The sequence below is a fragment of the Antechinus flavipes genome, chromosome 5, assembly GCF_016432865.1.
Source record: "Antechinus flavipes isolate AdamAnt ecotype Samford, QLD, Australia chromosome 5, AdamAnt_v2, whole genome shotgun sequence".
Taxonomy (NCBI): domain Eukaryota; kingdom Metazoa; phylum Chordata; class Mammalia; order Dasyuromorphia; family Dasyuridae; genus Antechinus; species Antechinus flavipes.
The window spans coordinates 275,324,190-275,344,669 of NC_067402.1; positions in this window are offsets into that span (position 1 = coordinate 275,324,190).

The window sequence follows — 20,480 nt, forward strand, 5'->3', positions numbered from 1 at the left end:
CCTATGATTTTAGTACAGTGTAATTAAGATCGCCAGTTTTAAGACAATACATCTTTTAGAAATCTTTGGAGCTTTATTCTTATTGTAGGCTCAAGCATCCTAAAACTTTAAACTAATTTCAAAATCTAGAATCATAGCCCTACAGCTGGTTGGAACCAAAGAGACCAATGCCCTCTTCTTCTAGTTGAGAAAATTGAAACTAAGGGAAATTAGGTGACCTGCCCAAAGTGACATAGAGATTTGGGTCTCCTGACTCAAAGCCAGCAATCTTTCCATTGTATTGCACTCCCTTTAAGAAAACTATCCCTATATTTAAACTAGACTCGATGGGAGAGTGCTCACTGAGGCTTCTTTTGGGTTTAGTCAAGGATGAAAGAATTGAAAATAGGATGGGGTTGGGGTAGTTGGATGGCACAATGGATAGATTGGGAGTCAGGAAGACCTAAATTTGCATCTCTGTGCAAATCACTTAAACCTCTCTTGGCCTTAGTTTACTTGCCTGGAAAATGGAGAAAATAATTGAATTTGCCAGATGGGGTTGTTCTGAGGATACAATGGGATAGCAAGCCCAATAAGCCATTCTCCAATTGATCAAATTTTCTGATGAAGAAATTAAAGCCATTTCTAGTCATATGAAAAATGCTCTAAATCATTATTGATTAGAGAAATGCAAATTAAGCCAACTCTGAGGTACCACTTTATACCTCTCAGATTGGCCACCATGCAGAAAAAAATAATGATAAATGCAATGTGGGAAAATTGAGACACTAATGCATTGTTGATAGATTTGTGAATTGATCCAACCATGATGGAAAAGAAATTTAAACCATGCCCAAAGGGCTACCAAACTGCACATAGCCTTTGATCCAGCAGTGTCTCTACTTGGCCTGTATCCCAAAGGATTTTAAAGGAAGGAAAGGGACCCATATGTGCAGAAATGCTTGTGGCAGCCCTTTTTGTAGTGGCAAGAAACTGGAAACTGAGTGAATGCCCATCAGTTGGGGAATAGCTGAATAATTGCATATGAATGCAATGGAATATTATTATTCTAAAAGAAATGATGCAAAAGAAATGAAAGCAAGAGATAGCATGCACAACATTCTTCACAAATCTTAAAGCACTTTATATTGCCATCATCATCATTATTATCAAAAAAGAACAGTGAATCTTCATGTTAAATGCAGTGAACAATTTTGAGCTAAAGAGAAGCCTTTGAGGAGAAGTTCTGACTGACTTCTGTCACAGGTTGGATACTTAAAGATAAAAAAGATGAGAATAGAACTAGACTAGAATTATAGGTAGACAATAATCAGCTATGCAAGATGGACAGAAGATGAACTGTCATTCCTCTAGTAATGTTGTATGAAAATAATAATAATAATAATGGAGACTGTTATCCTGACTGCTTGGGTAGATACTTTTAAACCTGGATTCCAGGAGCAAATTCAGTTCAATTAAACAAATATCAAGTACGTGTCTACCTATATTAAAGAGTTGCTGTTGTAGTAGTTGTGGGAGGGATGTTATATTGGTAGTAGCCATAGAGAGGAGAGTCAACTAGTGTGTTGCTACAAAATACACATGATGTTTATGGGCTAGTCCTTCCTGTTGGCTACATGGGGCCTGGGAGAAGAATGAATCTGCCTATTTCCAGGAGATGGTTTCAGTGACTGGTTTAGATTTTCGTCATGGAGAATGGATGATGAAACCCATCTCCATGCTCTTGATACATAGTTGGGACACTCCAGGTACAGAATGTTGCCTTCACTGTCAAATAGTTGCTGTGTCAATAGATTTTGCATAACTGTTTTTCTTTGTTATTAGGAAAAGGTCAATAATCAGTATATACTGAGAAATAATTTGTATAAAAAGCAAAAAGTATTCAGCTTTTAAAAAAAGACTAACATGCTTCATTTGCATGTTTAAATTTTATTTTATTTTTTCAATTAATAAACAAATATTTTCTCTCCTTCCTGCTTCTTCCACCAATGAAAAAATAAAAACAAAAACAAGTATAGTTAAGCAAAACAAATTCCTGCTTTGGCCACATCCAAAACACTTTTTCATTAATGTTTCTGCTGTACTGCATGTGTGTCATTCTCTGATTGATTACCAGCAAATTTTGCAGCAAATTTTATGTATCTAGATGAAGATGTGTATAATTGTTTTATAAACGTAATTACAGATAGGATTAAATGCATTGAAAATTGGGCTGGATTTGGAGTCAGAGGATCTAAGTGTGAATCCTACCTCTGATACTTAGTTCTTGGAGAACTTTAGGCAAATCACCTCCTCTGACTTCAGCTTCTTCATCTGCAAGATGTTAACAATACTTATTAGTTATATAGATTAGGTAATGGTAATAATTAATCATTTATAGCATATATTAGTTATTATAACATCAGGATTTTTGTGAGGAAGGGTTTTGTAAACCTTAATTCACTATATAAATATGAATTTTCATCATTATTAGAGAGCAAGCCTCATAGCCAGGAAGAACTAGGTTCAAGACCCATGTCTCACACTCTGGATCAGTGCCCTGAACAAATGCTCTAAGTTATTCTTTAACATGATAAAATGAGATAAGATGCCAATCTACATCACGGGAGGGAGTTTCCTATGTCAATGAATTCACAGATTGAGTCCCTATCCCTAGCTTAATATCAATGAGAAAATAACTTTAAAGAATAATGAAAACAAGTTATCTATTTGTGATTATTTGTTTCTTTTGAAATCAAGATTACCTACATATTTTAAAATACATACAATCATCTGAAATCTGAATTCAGACAGTGGCTCTCTTTCTGGTGACTCTGCAAGGTACTTTTCTAAGTAGAAATTTGTGTGAGTCATTCAAGAAGCTCTTTATGTAGTATGATTCCATCATAGTAGATGTTAAAACCATTTTTGTGAGCACAGAATTTCCCCAGGGTACTCAAAGGAATAGGTCAGTCCTAGCCATAAAAATGTTTTTGCTATCTTGTTACTTGAAGCTGGCCCTTGGAATTGTGTAGCTACCAGAGGAAAGCCAAGATGAAATGCCTGCAGACTCAGTGCTCTCTTATCATATGTCTCATTAGATTTTTTTTTTTTAATCATACTCTTGACTTTGGTCGAGTAAAGATAGGCCATTTTTTTAATCCATAAAATTGGAGCAAATTACTTTTCAAATTTTAGGGCAAAACTGTCATCAAATTTAATAAGAGAAGCAAATAGGATCTTAGAGCTAGAGCTAGAAGAGACTTTAGAGGTCATTTAGTCTAAGACCCTCACCCCTACCCATTTTATAAAGGAGGAAACCCATAATATCCCAAACAGTTAATATCAGAATTTGAACTCCTTGTACTGGGAATACTTTAGGAGTAGTTTGTTTCTAGGGCAAAGTGTAAAAAGGGAAGTAATTGAAAAGAAGAGCATCTAAGTAGGATTGTGAAATATTTTGGCAAGATGGTAAAGTTATTTTTCTCATGTTTATTTTAAGAGGAAGTCAAGGTTAGAAGGCAAAAAAAAAAACCCACACTAGATGTCTGAAATTAATACAAAACATTGCATTGGTGGCTGCGATCACTTTCATTTCTATTTTATGAATGAGGAGCAGACGTCAAGCTGGAAAATTTAATGGAATCGTGGCATGTCAAAGCTGGGAAGAGATCTAGGAAGTCAGCATTTTATGAATAAAGATGTTGAGGCTCAGAGAAATGATGTGAATTTGCCCATGGGCTACCGGAAACTCAAGATGTGAAGCTTTGTACCAACCCTATCACATTTTCTGAATGGTAGAAGGGATCCTAGAGATAATCTAGCATTATCCCCTACCTAACATATGAACCTCTTTTTTCAATATTCCCAACAAAATGCTAGATGGGATTAGGCACTCTATCTACTTATTAAAATACTTAATTGAGTGAAGAAATGAGTTACTAGTATGTAATATGATGTCTAAAAAGTCACTGAACAAACATTTACTAAGCACCTACTGTGGCAGCACTTTTGCAAGGAGTTAAGGGAGAATCAGAGATATGATTCTTGTCTCATGAAACTTAGAGAATCATAGGAGAATAAGACATAAATGCATAAGGGGTAAAATTATATATTGGAATTATTTGTTTTTAAGAGAGAAAGCAAAGTAGTATGAAGGTCTGATGGAGAAGATATCAACCAAGAAGATCTAGGAAGGCTTCCTGGAAGAAGTGACATTTGTATTGAGTTTTAAAGGATGAGTAAGAATTCTATGGGCAAAGAGGTTGGAGGAGCAATGGACACATAGAAAATCTGAGCAAGGAATTGGTCAGTCCAGGTGGTCAGGAGCAGGATGATCCAGTTTGATCAGAGAGTAGATGGCAAATGGCTTGAGCTAAGTCTGGAAGGAAAGGGTGGTGCTATTAGTGAAGGGGGTTGACTATCAGGCTAAAGAATGAACTTTATGTGGTGGATAACGGGGAGCCACTGAAGAGTGTTGAGCAGAAAAATATCATTAGCTCTTTAGATAAGGACTACTTTAGTGGCAGCAGGGCAAAGGATGGATTGGAGGAATAGAATAAACTTGGCAATATTTTTGTGGAACCCATTTTAATTGAAAAGTATCAGACACTAAAAGGGTGAACAGAGGCAGTATGGTTGGGAAGGTCCATTGGAGAAAGACTTCCTGGTATATTCAAGATGTGATGGTGTCTTAGATGACATAAGATAAGATTTTTGTAGAGAAAGGAAAAAAAGCATTTCCTAAAGGAGACAAAGTCCATTATGGTAGGAACTAATAAATTATGGATGAGGGACTGAAAAAAATTGTCCTGAATGGAACAGAGCAGCTGTATTGAAAGACCAAATTAGAGTATTATGAAGTGGTGGAAGACCTTTGATGCTAGACTAAGGATTTAGGTATTGTTCTCATGAATTCTCAAGACTAAAGGATTCATCACCTGGTGGCCAACCCAAATCTCTCTGAACTTAGCAAAGCTGGTCCCTGGGTAAAAGATAAATACACGATGCCCAGACTTGTTCTTGAAGCCTTTCAGCTTGGTGAGGTCAGGCTACTGGTATTTGTTTGGAGAATCCATAACTCCATACTACAAAAAGACTTTTGTAGAATAACACCATGGAATTACAATAATGATAAATAATAATAATGATAGTTAGATGATGATAAAATGATGAATTTAGCCAACAATATGTCAATAGACTGGCTGGGAAATTCAGATTTGTTTGTAATAATGGAAAGGTACTGGCCCTGACTTTTGAGTGACCTTGCACAAGTTACTTCATTCTCTATTGCTTTTCTGGCTTCCCCTATAAATTATGAAAATTCACTCATTTACCTCAGATGCCTCTTAGAAGGACCAAATAGACTAATATTTCAGTGTTATGTATTTTTAAAAATCGTATCTATCATATTTCTAATATTAAAATCATCAGGAAAGAGTGATCAATTTAAAATTTTTCAATGACCCAGTATAATTGTAATGTCTTAAATAATTGAACTTTTAGTTAGAACATCCAATATGGGAGAAAAGCATAAAAAGGGAAAAAATCCTCTATTAAATTGAATACAAAGAGAGTAAATGGAATATGTTTATTGATTTTGTCTTGTCATACGATGAGGTAAACTTTCAATTTCTGTGATGCGCTGTCACAACCAAGTTTCCTCAAGCTGCCTAGAACTCTGTTTCAATCTTTCTTTCTGTCTTGTCTTTATTCCTCCCAATACATTCTTTCACCTAGTCTTGGTCCTGTCACCTCTGTGTAATATTTATTCTGGCCCAAACTGTGGGAAATCTTGTATTCTTAACTAGTTTCCTAAGTTAACTATTAATCTATTTACATGTGAGCCATTTGGCTCTTACATTTTATTGTTATTGGGGTTCCCCACTGTTCTACAGAAGCAGCAGAGAATGCTATCTAGAAGTCTGGCCTTGGAATCAGAAGGACTTAGGCCCAAAACCTATCTCTGATGCATACTAACCATGTGATCCTTAAGCTCTCAGTGCCCCAGGCAACTATCTACAACTAAAAGTTTTAAACAAATGACAGATCCCTACTAGTGGAAGGAATTCTCTTCACTTGTGAAATTATAGGTCTGAACAAACAAAAAATTAAAAGACCTTCTGTCTTTCTACTTTTTCTCTAAAAGAAATGGCCCATAGAACAAAGATTTGAGAGTAAATATTTCAAGAGCCTGATTTGGGAATAAACATTTCAAATAACCTTAGGAAACTCCCTCGTTTGTTGAAATAATTCCAATTGGCTATCATTTCAGTCAACTGGCTCCTATGGCCCCCATTTTCCAGGTACTCTTTCACATTTAGACACCAAGTGTTTACCTCTTTTGCAACAGACAGCATTTTTACAATTCAAAGAGCAAGTTATATTGGTAAAAATAGAAACATGGGGCCTTGGCACCTGAAAAGTAGCTAGTATCAAATCACATCCCAATAGAGATTACCTAGTTTTTCCATACAGAAACATTACATGAATGGATTCTTCAAATAACACTCTCCCTACTTTTTTTTTTTTTTTAGCATGCCGAGGTCTCATTTGTGATATCTATACCTCTCAAATGTTCAGTATAAATTTTCAGAGATGAATCCTTGGCTGGGGAATGTGCTCCCCTGACTCTGTGCCAGACCCAGACTTAGCCACCAGGACCACAGAGAGAGGAAGGATGGAGCCAGTTGTATGTTCAGGACTAAAACCGAGACTTAAAGCAGGAGCTGGCTAGCAGCCTATCTTCACCCCTGGCTGCGGATTTCTATCAATCAGTGGTATTCTGCAACCAGAGGCAAGGGTAGTGTACAGGGTTCTAGGACTGAGGTTCCATAAAGCTGGTATAGGCAGCTCACATTCTGTCCTAACTTAGAAACTCTAGGCTGGGGGGTTCATCATGCAATTGGAGAATTGTACCGATGGCAGGAACCTGAGAACCTCAGTCCAGTCTCCTTCACGCTTAAATTTCTTGTACAGCAACACAGACAGATGGTCAGAAGCCAGAACCTCCAAGGAGAGGCAGTGTGTGTGGTGTTAGACAGATCTGTGTAACTGTGTAAGTCAGTGGTTCTCAAAATATGGTCTAGAGAATCCTGGGGCTCTCTGAAACCCTTTTAGAGGGTCTACAAATTCAAAAATAGTTTTTATTTCCAATATGGTAAATGTCTATAAATATAACCCAGATAAACAAAAACGCTTTGGAAAGATGCTCAATCATTTTTAATAGGATAAAGATACTGAAAACAAAAGTTTGAGAACCACTGGTGTAAGTGTTCTTGCTAAGACTGTGCTGAAAGGATGGGTAGGGTCTTTTTTGGAAAAGACCCACAAGAACAGGGCCCCTCACCCATGCTAGGAGGAGAGCTTTCTAAACATTTACACAGAGACATAAGGCAAGTTACTTTACCACATCTCTTCTCTTAGCCCTGCTAAAGAAATGACCAGTATTCTTATTTAGTGTGGTCCTAGAAATAGAGTGCTAGATTGATTTCATTAGTGTCAGGAGCTCTCATGAGAAGGCTCCATCTCCCAAAGAAGATCCACAACCGTTCAGCATCTTACAGTCTCAGAAAGCTGCTTTGGTCACTGATAGATTAAATGATTTACCTGTGACCACACAGCCAATATGGAAAGGACTTGAACCCTTCCTTCCTCTGAGGCTCATTCTTTTCCCACTTTCCCACACTGCTTTTATAATTGTTTGACAGATAAAAATAGTGACTCCCATTTCTATAGTATTTTGAGGTTTCTAATATGCTTTCTGCTGTTCTCACAAACAGCCCTGAAAAATTCATAGTATATTATCATTTCCCCCATTTTACAGATAAGTGAAATGAAGCTCTGAGGAGTTGGGTGACTTGTCCTAAGTCCCAGCCAGAATTCCCAACCACATCTCTCCAACTCCAACCCACCATGACAAATTCATATTGCATTCTTAGTTTGACAACTTCCAAAAACTTAATTGGGAAAAATCTCATACAATCAATAAACTAGATAGTATTTCAAGAGACGTCACACTGTTGCTACTCTTCTCATGCTCAGCTGCCAAACTTTTGATTCTCAATATCCCCAATTAAAAAAAGTAGGTTAATTCAATAAAGATGGAGCTGCATGTTGCAGTAGAAAGCATACTATAAAGGACCTGGGTTCAAATCCTACCTATAGACTTACTTGGGATTATTATCTTAACCTTCCCATATATCAGTTGTCTTATCTGTAAATTGAATATTTGACTAAAAGTCCTCTAAGATCCCTCCTATCCTTACCTTTCTAATCCTGTGTACCTGGCACTGTGCTGGGTGCTTGGAGGAGGGATACAAGGATGAATAAGAAATAGGCCCTGCAGAGTCACCTTAAAATCAAATTGCTTAGCCACCTAGTTGGGAAGTTAGATACAGAAATGGCTTTACTATAAAGTAGAATATGATAAATGTGTGGAAGAGGAAAAACAAAGGCTCATAAAAGATCCAAGCAGAGAGAGATTGCTTCAGCCTGGGATAATCTGGGAAGATTTCATGGAGAAGGTTGTTTCTTCGAGGTGTTTCTCAGAGCTTTCAACAATTAGAGATTTGAGGTTGGAGAGAAGGTTGTTCCTTAGAAGTGTTTCTCAGAGATTTCAGCAGTTAAAGATTTGGGGTTGGAGAGGAAGTTGTTTCTTAGAGGTGTTTCTCAGAGATTTCAACAGTTAGAGATTTGGGGCTGGAAAGAAAGTTGTTTCTTAGAGGTGTTTCTCAGAGATTTCAAAAATTAGAGATTTGGATGTTGGAAAGAAGGTTGTTTCTTAGAAGTGTTTATTAGACATTTCAACAGTTAAAGATTTGGAGTTGGAGAGAAGGTTGATTCTTAGAGATTTCGACAGAAATTTGGGGTTGGAAAGGAGTTTGTTTCTTAGAGGTGTTTCTTAGAGATTTCAACAGTTAGAGATTTGGGGTTGGAGAGCAGGTTGTTCCTTGGAGATGTTTCTCAGAAATTTCAATAGTTAGAGATTGGAGGTTGGAGAGATGGAAAGGAGGAGTGTATTCTTAATGCAGGGAATCACGTAAGTGGTACATGTACTAACTGAGGCTCATGTGAAAAGTTATCTCATTCATGTTGAATGTATTTTTTGGTCTATATCTACTCAAAATCCATAACTCATCAGAGCCTTCTGATAGATATTTGCTTTGATTAGTCAGCCAGAAGATAGAACTAGTTCAGAGCAAAATCATTTAATACAATAACATAGAAAGTAGGAATAGAAAAATTTCCTTGCAGACTAAGGTTACACATACTTTGAGTGGGAAAAATAAACACATACAAAGATGCTGCCATCCATCTTCTGGTGATGTTATCCCACTATTTTTTCTGGGATTACTTTCTGTGTCACATTGTCCCCTCCTGTGTGATGACCACGTGTTTAAAATCAGCTGGAGGGAAAAATCTTCAATCTTTATTCTCAGTAGAGATGAAGAAGGATTGCAATAGCAATATGGGCAGCTGAGACAGGAAGCCAGCTAGCAGAGGGGGATCAGAGGTGAAGGGCGGTCGGTATAGCAATGCGAGCAGCTGTGACAAGACGCCAGCCAGCAGTCTCTCCTTCTGCTTCCTTTTCCACTCCCCTGCCTCCACCCATCAAAATCGTCATTTCCTATACAACACATCAGGACTTGCACAAAGAATGGGCGGGGGCCATTCTTTCTCCAAGCTTATATATTAATAGAGTATGGTCCAATTACTATTTAGCCTCACGTGCTTGGGACCTCAGTGCATCAACTCGAGCCTCAGCCCATTACACTCCTGGGCCTGCAAAGTCGAATATTAGACTTTGATTCTACTACCCACTGCAGAATTTTGAATTTCTGTTTCTTCCTACCTGCCTTGCTTTCCTGGATTAATCTTTAGTCTTTATCAGGCATATCCTTCTTTAATAATCTCATGGTCATCCTTGGACATTGCTCCTGACTATCAGCTTCTTGCCTTAATCACTTTAGAACCACTTCCAGTTTTCCAGGTTGTATGTAGTGACAAAAAAAGCCTCTCCCTGATTAAGGACAGGCTGAATTTTTAAAGTCACAGACAGAGCTTTTGAATCACTGTTACCAAAATCCAGTAACTATGCTTCTTAATTAATTCTAAGTTTCTTTTGTTTTATTTAGAGCTTATTTATTTATTTGGAACTAAAATTATAATTCTTTGTCCCAGACAATGTTCAGATTTAGGATTAAAAACTATCCATTGCATCTTCTAGCTGCTCCAGATTAAAAACTCAAGATCCTTTCTAACTTGTCATGCAAATGAATTTGAACCACAACAAAAAAGTAACAAAAAGAAACAAGGGCTTTATACTTCATTTACCTGGAGTACACGCCTGCTTTTTAAAGTATATTTGTTAGCAATAAATTGGCTTTGGCTTTGGTGCTGTGCTTTGGTCAATGAAAAAATTCTCTGCCTCCCTATACAAACAAAAACATTGAAGTGAGAAAGGGTTGGAAGATACTGGAGGACATTTTTCTTAGCCTGCATGTTTGCTTCTTTAGTTTGTGGGAGAAAAGGAAGAAGAAGAGAAATCCTTCTTTCCATTACATAGAACAATAATGGTACACAAACAGTAATTGTGTGATTTTTAGTAAAGTAGGACTAGAGCTATGGTATTGCAATTATCTACTGAGCCAATTGTGTAGGACTTTCTTAAGTGAAAGAAGAAGGAAAAATTAAAGCACAGCTTCAGTTACCCAAGCCAAAGTCATAATATCATCAGGACTCGGTTAGCTGATTTCTGCTTATATATCGGTTACCAGTTAAAATATTTATGAGACATTAGCAATATGTCAGAAATTCTAGCATCACAGGAACAGAGCCAGAGAATTAAGCCTCTAGGGCATTGGGTTTCCAGGACCAAATCTTGGTGTTCTGGTTACTACCTTCTCAGGTTTTATTGAATCGTCAGGTTTCATTAGAGCATCACTTTTAAGTGCCTCCCTAACATTTTTTCTGACTCTAAACATTTTTTTCCACTTAGGTTTGGTGTTAATAATAGACCATTTTTGTGTATGGGGGGGTCTTAGATAATTGATGATCCATTTTGAGAGTCTTGGATACTATTGAGTGGCAACATAATATAGAGCAATGGTCTCTGACTCAGAACACCTAGGTTTGAATTCCTCCTCTTATTAATTATGTAACTGTGGACAACTTATGTAAGCATAATTTTCCATTCTAGGAAATAAGGATAATATTTATATCACCTGTCTCAAAAGGTTTTCATAGTGAAAATTCTTTGTATTATTTGAAATGCCATATAAATGTAATTTTTAAAAAAACTATTAAAATATGATAATCTACAAAAGTAAAACCTTCACTAAAACTTCTTTTCAATCCTTATCATGATATGGAAGGCAACCTTGATTCTTAAATGCTATGCCAGAGGAATATACACTTGGGAAGGGAACACATCATATATCTGTCATCTGATAACCAGCCTAGCTAAGATCAGAGAGGCTCATCACCAGGCTTCAGGAGGATAAAATCTGGGGGCCTTAACAATTCCTGAATCCCATCTTCCAAATCAGAGCAGCATCATAGTCTGCTTTAGCCGAGGCAACTCTGTAGCTAGTGAGATAACATGTCCTTGAAACATTAAAGAAGTTCAAAGCTGTATAATAGATACATCCTGAAAATGGACTCTGAGATCACTGTTGCTTAAGAAAATAGGAAACTTTGCCTATTCTTTTGTGATAGAAAAAGTACTGTGAGTATAGTTTGGGCACAGAAATAAAAGGATTTGATATTCATTCTAGCAATGATTGTTTAGAAGGAATAATTATTTGTAAGAGTAGGGAAGAGGATATTCAGGTTTATTAATTCATTCAGACCCATTGAAGTCTTAGGTCCTTTCTGACATTTCTATTGCATACTTTATTTAATTTAATTTTCATTTAGATTTTGAACTTAAATACCAAATAAAATGGAATTTTCATATAAACAGAATAACAGAATATGACTAAAGCTAAAACTGGATTTCTATTATGTACAGTTTGTTTTTCTTTTTAAAAAAAATTTTATTTAACCTAATCTTTCCCAATTTCATGTAAAACAATTTTAACATTCTTTTTTTTTTTCCCAAATTTTGAATTTCAAATTCTCTCTCTCTTTTCCTTTTCCCCCTTATTGAGAAGGCAAACAATTTGATGTGAATATTTTTGTTCACATTTCTTTTTATCTCTTTGGATACAGACTTAGTAGTGGTATTGTTTGGTCAAAGGGCATACATGATTTTATAGTTCTTTGGGCATTGCTCCAAATTGATCTCCAGTATCAGTATACAACTTCACTAATAGTACATTAGTGTTTTAATTTTTCCACACCCCTAACTACATTTGTAATTTTCCTTTTTGATCATATTAGCCAATCTGACAGGTGTAAGATATTAGTTCAGAGTTATTTTAATTTGCATTTTTCTCATCAAAACAATTTGGAGCATTTTTTTCATATAATCATAGATAGCTTTGATTGCTTTGTCTAAAAACTACCTATTCGTATAAAATTGACTCAATTTTCTATGTGTTTGAGAAAAGGATGTTTTACTAGAAATTCACTGTAATGTTTTTTTTCATAGTAATGATTACCAGTCATGTATTTTCCTCCAACCTGTCTTCCCCCATGTTTATCCTACTCTCTCTCTCCTTTTAAACTTTACATTGTCAAAACATTTTGTTTCTGACTTACCTTCCTATCTGTCAGCTTTCCTCCCCCTTCTTTTATCCCCTTCTTTTTCTACTTTCCTATTTGGTGAGATAGATTTCTACACCTAACAGAATGCGTATTATTCCATCTTTGAGCCAATTTCAGTGAGAGAAAGGTTTATGTGCTCCTGCCTGCTTCCCCTCATTTTCTTTTCAGGCCTCTTTTATATCAGATAATTTATCCCATTCTACCGCTCCCTTTCCCCTTCCCCCAGTACATTCAGCCCTTAATTTAATTTTTTTAGATAATCATATCATTACATTCAACTCATACCTTTGCTTCCTATTTATACTCCTTTTAACTCCCCTAAAAATGAGAATGTTTTAGAAGTTATAAATAACATTTTCCCATGTAGAAATATAAACAGTTTAATCTTATTGAATTTCTTCTGATTTATCTGTCTTGTTTACCTTTTAATGCTTCTTTTGCATCTTGTATTTGAAAGTCAAATGTTCTATTCAGCTCTGATCTTTTTTTTAGTAATGCTTGAAAGTCCTCTATTTCATTGAATATCCATTTTTCCTTCTGAAGGATTATATTCAGTTCAGGAGGTAGGTGATTCTTGGTTAAAATCCTAGTCTTTTTTTTTCTAGAATATCATATTCCAAGCCCTCTGATTCTTTATATAGAAATTACTAAATTTTATCTTATCCTCACTGGTTCTATGATATTTGAATTTTTTTTGGCTACTGGCAGTATTTTTTCTCTTTGATCTGGGAGGTCTGGAATTTGGTTATAATATTTCTGGGAGTTTTCATCTTGGAATCTCTTTCAGGGGGTGATTGATATGTTCTTTCAATTTCTATTTCACCTTCTGATTCTAGAATATCAGAGCGGTTTTCCTTGATAATTTCTTGAAAGATGTTATCTAATTTCTTTTATTGATCATGACTTTCAGGTGGTCCAACAATTCTTAAATTCTCCTAGATCTATTCTCCAAGTCAGGCGTTTGTCCAATGAAATATTTCACATTTTCTCCTATTTTTTCATTCTTTTGATTTTATTTGATTGTTTCTTAATGGCTCATAAAATCATTTGTTTCCACTTGTTCAATTCTAACTTTTAAGGAATTATTTTCTTCAATGAGCTTTTGTACCTTCTTTTCCATTTGGGCAATTCTGCTTTTTAAGGAGTTCTCTTCAGTGGATTTTTGTATCTTCTTTTTTCACCATTTGACTTATTCTATTTTTTAAGATGTTATTTTCTTCAGTATTTTTTTCTGCTTCCTTTACCAACCTTTTGACTGTTTTTAAAGAATTTTCTTGCACCATGCTCATTTCTCTTCTCAATTTTTGCTCTACCTCTTTTAGTTGCTTTTTAAAATTCTTTTTTAGTCCCTTCTAAAGATGACTTTCTTGTCTTCTGTGTGTGTGTTTTGAGTTTCCTTGTCACCCCAGTAACTTTCTATGGCCAGAATTTTGTTTTATGGTTTGCTTATTTTTCAACTTATTTTTTAATTTTAAATTCTATGCTAATGTGGGGCTCTCCTTTCCAAGTGGAGGGGCACTTTCCCAAACTTCAGGCTTTTTATGCAACTGTTTTCATAGGTTAATGCTGGGAACATGTAAATTTTTGGTTTTTCCAAGGCCGTATTATTTAAGGAGAGGTGTTTGCTAATCTCTTTTACTATGCACTGATTTGTAAGTGTCCACAAGTACTCTCTTGAACCCTGAAACTGTAACCTGGGTCCCTGCTCCCTTGTGGTCATAAATTCTGCTTTGCTAGTGCTCTTTTTTGCACTGGGACTAAGATCCAGGACTATAAGCTCGATCCAAAGATGGGCAATGCAATATAGTCTTGCCCCTGGTGTCAACAAAGGGACCATTGTAAATCTCCCTCTGACCTGATCCCCTTATCATCTCTGGCCTGAGAGATCCGGAAACTGCCAGGGCTGCGAATGATTTAGTCAACATTGTTTCTTTCATCTTTTTTGTGGGTTCTGCTTCTCTAGAATTTGTTTAGAGTCGTTATTTAAAGCTATTTGGAGGAGTTTGGAGGAGAACTCAGATGGGTATCTTACTCTGCCTGATTGCTTTTCTTTTAAATATATAATATATTCAACATGCAATTTTCAGAGCTTCCCTATTTATCCATGATTATTTTTGCACTTTAGAAGTAAAAATATTTAAATTGCTTAGTAAATAGCAGTGTCTAATTAAGGCTAATTAGTAGGAACAGAGATCGATTATCTAAAAGAATATATTCTTGCTCATTGTTGCCTAATTAATACTAGAGAAACAATTTAGATTTGAAAAAATAAGAATATCAGTCTTCATACAGAAATAAAACTTGCCAAAGTTATGCTGTAGATGTCATGACTTAGTAACGGGGACATTAAGGACATTTTTCAATAAGTTCATTTATTAGGGTAACTCTGAGATATTTATTTTTTTTTCCTATCTGATTAAAAAGGAAAAAAATGTAAAATGATATTCGTAACAGCTCTTTTTTTTTTTTTCAACTTGTCTGTTTGTAAAAAAAAAAAAAAAACCAGAAACAAAGTGAATATCTATCAATGGCTAAACAAATGTGTAATGGAATTTCTTATACCATAAGAAATAATGCAAGGAACAGTTTCAGAGAAACTTTGGAAGACTAGAATGAACTGATGGAGGCTGGAGTAAGCAGAGGTAGGAAAATAATTTATACGATGGCCACAACCTTATAAAAAGAAAAACAGAAACAAAAATCTGTGAATGTCATAAGAACTATGATTAGTGCAATAGGTCAATTAACCAATTAATTGATCAATCACAACTTCCAAAGAATGATTAAAAATCATACAGATTCCTATTTCTCACAACAGAGATTATAGACTAGAGATACTGAATGATACATACATTTTCAAACAGAAAAATCTATGAATTTATTTTCCATAAGTACATTTGTTACAAAGGTGGACTTTTTTTGGGGGGGAGGGTGGAATTTGAGAGTTTGTGAGGATGATTCTAAAAAGGAAGAAAAGTTGAGTCATTAAGAATAATTGAGAGCACAAGAAAAGTCAGGAGGGGACACAGGGCAATCTAGGAAAGTGTTAAATTTGGAATGTAAAAAAGCTACATATAGCAATTGTGAAGACTCATGGTTTCAGAATACTTTTTTCCAGATCTTCTTTATATATAGAAATGTTTATATTTGTTGTTGTTTATCAAATTCATAATAATAAAAAGGGAAATTAATTTTTTTCTGTTTCCTATCTTTTACCACTTTATATCAGGATTGACAATTAATTTTAGTCTATTGTTCATTCTGCCACTGAATCAAAGTCCAGTTTGGACTTTGTTTTGTTTTCAGTTTTTTTCCACTAACTACTATCCCTAATAAAATATAACTATTGGATAGTCAGACTGTGTAAATCAATTAAGCAATTAAACATTAATCACATGTTCATAAACAATTAGATAATTCTATAGGATTTTTTTTCTGAATTTACTAAGTAGGAACTATATTAAATGTTTTTCTATAGTTAGAATGTATGACTTCCTCTTTCAGGAGGCAACTTGGTATAGTGGAGAAATTACTGGATTTGGAAGAAGTTTCGGATCTAAATTTCAGCTCTGCTACTTATTGCTCATTATTACATTGACTATGATGAGTCACTTAACTTTCCTTATTAGCCTCAATTTTCTCAAGAGTAAAACGTAGTATTGAACAAAATGACCTCTAGGGTTATTTCCAGCTTTTAAGTCATGAGATTCCATATTTCAAGTGAAATATAAGAATTATGCATGAGGAAATGTATGATGAGAAAAGGCCAGTCATGTAGTGAGATATAGAGAGAATAATTAGATAAAAGGTTGTTTTAGTAACCATGAAATATTTTTAAAACTAGAGGAGAGTCTTTGGTATATTGGGTCAATGTTTTATGGAGAATTTATGAAAGCACATGAATTGCTCAGGGTAAGAGATAGGCTAAAATCTTCACTGGTGGATGGAGGTTCAATACCATGGATGCTCTATCTCTGTTCTATCTCCCATCCCATTCTCTTGTTTCCTTTATAAGCTTTTAAAAATTCTTGCCTATAACAAAAGTCATCAGGGCAATCTGGACCTGATCTATATATTTGAAAAGTCATATTAGCCATAATTTGACAAACTTCTCTATGTTATTATGTTTGTAAATAGATCCTCACCACCATTTCCAGTATGCAGGATCATATTTTTATATGGTTGTAAAATTGGCCTGAGGACACAGAATTTGCTCAGCTTGTGTTTTTAGATCTCTCAAGAGACTGAAGACCTATTTCAAGGCAGTTGACATTGCTTGTGCTTAACGGTCTTCTTGGAGCCATAGATGAATGTCAAAAATCCATATCAATATCACAGGATATATTTGGGACCCTTAATGCCATGAGTCATATAAAATATTTTCTGGGATACCTGTGAGTGAATGAAAAAACATTGTAGTGTTTTTGGAAGCTACCTGTTCTTTAATTCTATTTATCATTTTTCTTAGTTGACAAAGGCCATGCTATTAGTACTTTCTCTTTAGCATACAGACCATAAAGAATTCCTTATTTCTCCACCTGACTTTGTCTGAGAAAATGATACACATGATCCCTAGCCAGCCTATGCCCAATCTTAACCAGATAAAGTTATGCCATTTTAATTACATTTCATTTTAATTAGAGAAAGGAATCTAATACTCTACTCAGTAAACTCATTATGTAGTTGATTATAATAATGTGGTTAAACATAAATGAAATACTAGAGATGCTGGCCTCTAAGACCAGGACTCTGAGGAACTAGAAGTACACTCATGCTCATAATTCATATTAATGAAATTCTGATATTATTCATCTTTTGGTTGAATCATCTTCACTTTTGTATGCAGGTAAGATATGTCCCAATATGAAATGCCTTTTTTCCTTTCTAAGTCTGATTAACCCACCACATACAATGAAGGTTCTTTCTTTCAAGTGTCAGCAGTTTAACAAGAATGATGAAGTAAGTTTTCTTGATATACAATTCTCATCTATCATATCTTTTAGACATAGTAGACCCTTAATATTTATTAATTGGAATTGATAACAATAACAATAATAAATAATATTATTCAAATAGTAAAATATCTATCTACAAAAACTGATCAGCGATTGATGCCTTTATTTTTTATTTAAATAATTTTCCCTGGTGAATAAAAATCTATTTATACTCTGACCTCTCCTACCTTATTAAAAAGAAAGAAAAATAAAATGTCTACAATAAATATTCATAGTCAATTAAAACAAATTCCAAAATAAGTTATATCCAAAATAAAAATATGTCTCTGTCTGTTACCTGAGTGCATCATCTCTCTGTTAGGAGGTAGTTAGCATGTTTCAAGTCAATCAACAAGTATTTAAGTGCTTACTATGTGCTATGCACTAAGCCAAGTACTGGGAACACAAAATATGGAATGGCAAGAAACATAGTCCTTCTCCTCAAATATTTATTCATTTATTATTAAATCATGGTTCACAACAGGTATGTTTAATTTCTTGGCTTTTTGGCATTAGATTGTGAGATTTTTATTCCCTTATGGTCATTTAAAAAAATAAAGATGTTTGCCCTGCTAAGAAAAACACATACATCTTCCTAATTTGGAAATTAATTTCCAAAGATTTATCATCTACAACTTTTCTAAAATTCTGTTCAAGTCCTTAACTTTTTTGTGTTTATTATTTGGTTAAATTATTCTATGTTTGAAAGGCATGCATTGAGTTCTCCTACTATTATTATAGCTACTATCCCTGTAACTCATTTACTTTCCTTCAATTTTATTAATCTCTCCTTTTATTTTTAGAATTTCAAGTTTGGTATTTGATTGGGGGGGTTTTAATTTGTTTTTTTTAAATAGCTTTTTTTTAGTTGTAAGCCCAATTCATTGAGCTTCTCTTTCTCTATTTTATGCAAGTTAGCATTTAGAGATATAAAATTTCCCCTTATTACCACTTTGGCTGTATCCCACAAATTTTGGTATGTTGTCTCATCACTGTCATTCTCTTGGCTGAAATTATTAATTGTATCTATGATTTGCTGTTTCACCCATTCATTCTTTAGGATGAGATTGTTTAGTTTCCAATTACTTTTTTGTCTGTTTTCACCTGGCTTTTTATTGAATCTAATTTTTATTGCATCATGATCTGAAAAAAATGCTTACTATTTCTGCCTTTCTGCATTTCATTTTGAGGTCTTTACATCCTAATATATGATAATTTTTGTATAGGTTCCATTAAGTGTCGAGAAGAAAGTGTACTCCTATCTTTATTCAATTTTCTCCAAAGATTTATCATGCCTAATTTTAAAAATATTTTATTTACCTCTTTAATTTTTATTTATTTTGTGATTTGATTTATCTAGTTCTGAGAGAACAAGGTTGAGATCCCACACTATTATAATTTTGCTGTCTATTTCTTCTTTTCTCTTAACTTCTCCTTTAGGAATTTCCATGCTATACCACTTGGTGTATATATATATATTTAGTATTGATATTGCTTCATTATTTATGGTACTCTTTAGCAAGATATCGTTTCCTTCCTTATCCTCTTTTAATTAGATCAATTTTTGCTTTTGCTTGATCTGAGATCAGGATGGCTATCCCTGCTTTTTTTTTTTACTTCACCTTATCTTTACTCTGTATCACTTTGCTTTAAATGTGTTTCTCGTAAACAATATATTATAGAATTCTGGCTTTTAATCCATTCTGCTATCCTCTTCAGCTTTATTGGAGAGTTCACCCCATTCACATTTACAGTTAAAGACTACTAATTCTGTATTTCCTGCCATCTTATTAACCCCAAATTATACTTTTCTCTTTCCTATTCCCCTTTCTTTCCTCCCCAGTATTTTATTTATGAGCACCACTTGCCTCAAGCAGCTCTCTCCCTTTAGAGTCCCTCCCCTTTTCTTATACCTTTCCCCTACTATTTCTGTTTTTCCTTTTATTTACCCTACTCTTCCCTTTTCCCCTTTTGCCTCCCACTTTTCTCAAAGATGAGAGAAGTTTCTCTGTGAAACTAAATATGTCTAATATTTTCTCGTTGAGCCAAATCTGATGAGAGTAAGATTCACACAATGTTAATCCCCTTCCCTTCTTTCCCTCAAATATAATAGATTTCCTTGTCTATTCATGAGATATAATTTCCCTCATTTTACCTCCACTTTCCCCTTTTTCCAGTACAATCCCACTTCCACTTCTAGTTTCTTTTTTATGACAGTAAAATCAAATTACATATGCACTCTCTATGTATACTCATAACAGAAATACAGTTCTTTTCTTATTACTTTTTTACCTATTTTTACTTATATATGCACTCTCTATGTATACTCATAACAGAAATACAGTTCTTTTCTTATTACTTTTTTACTTATTTTTACTTATTACTTTTTTATGCTTCTCTTGAGTTCTATATTTGGAGGTCAAATTTTTTGTTTAGCTCTGGTCTTTTCATCAGAAATAAATGGAATTCACCTGTTTCATTGAAGGTCCATCTTCTTCCCTGGAAGAAAATGCTCAGTTTAGTGGAATAGTTTATTCTTAGCTGCATTCCAAGTTCTTTTGCCTTTTGGAATATCAGATTCCAGACCCTTCAATCCTTTAAGATGGAAGTCGGTAGGTCCTGGTTAATCCTTATTGTGGCACCTTGTTATTTGGATTGTTTTTTTCTGGCTGCTTGTAATATTTTTATCTTGGTCCAATAGTGCTGGAATTTAGTCCTGATATTCCTTGGAGTTTTAATTTTGGGGTCTCTTTCAGGAGGTGTTTGGTGAATTCTTTCAATGGCTATTTTTACCTT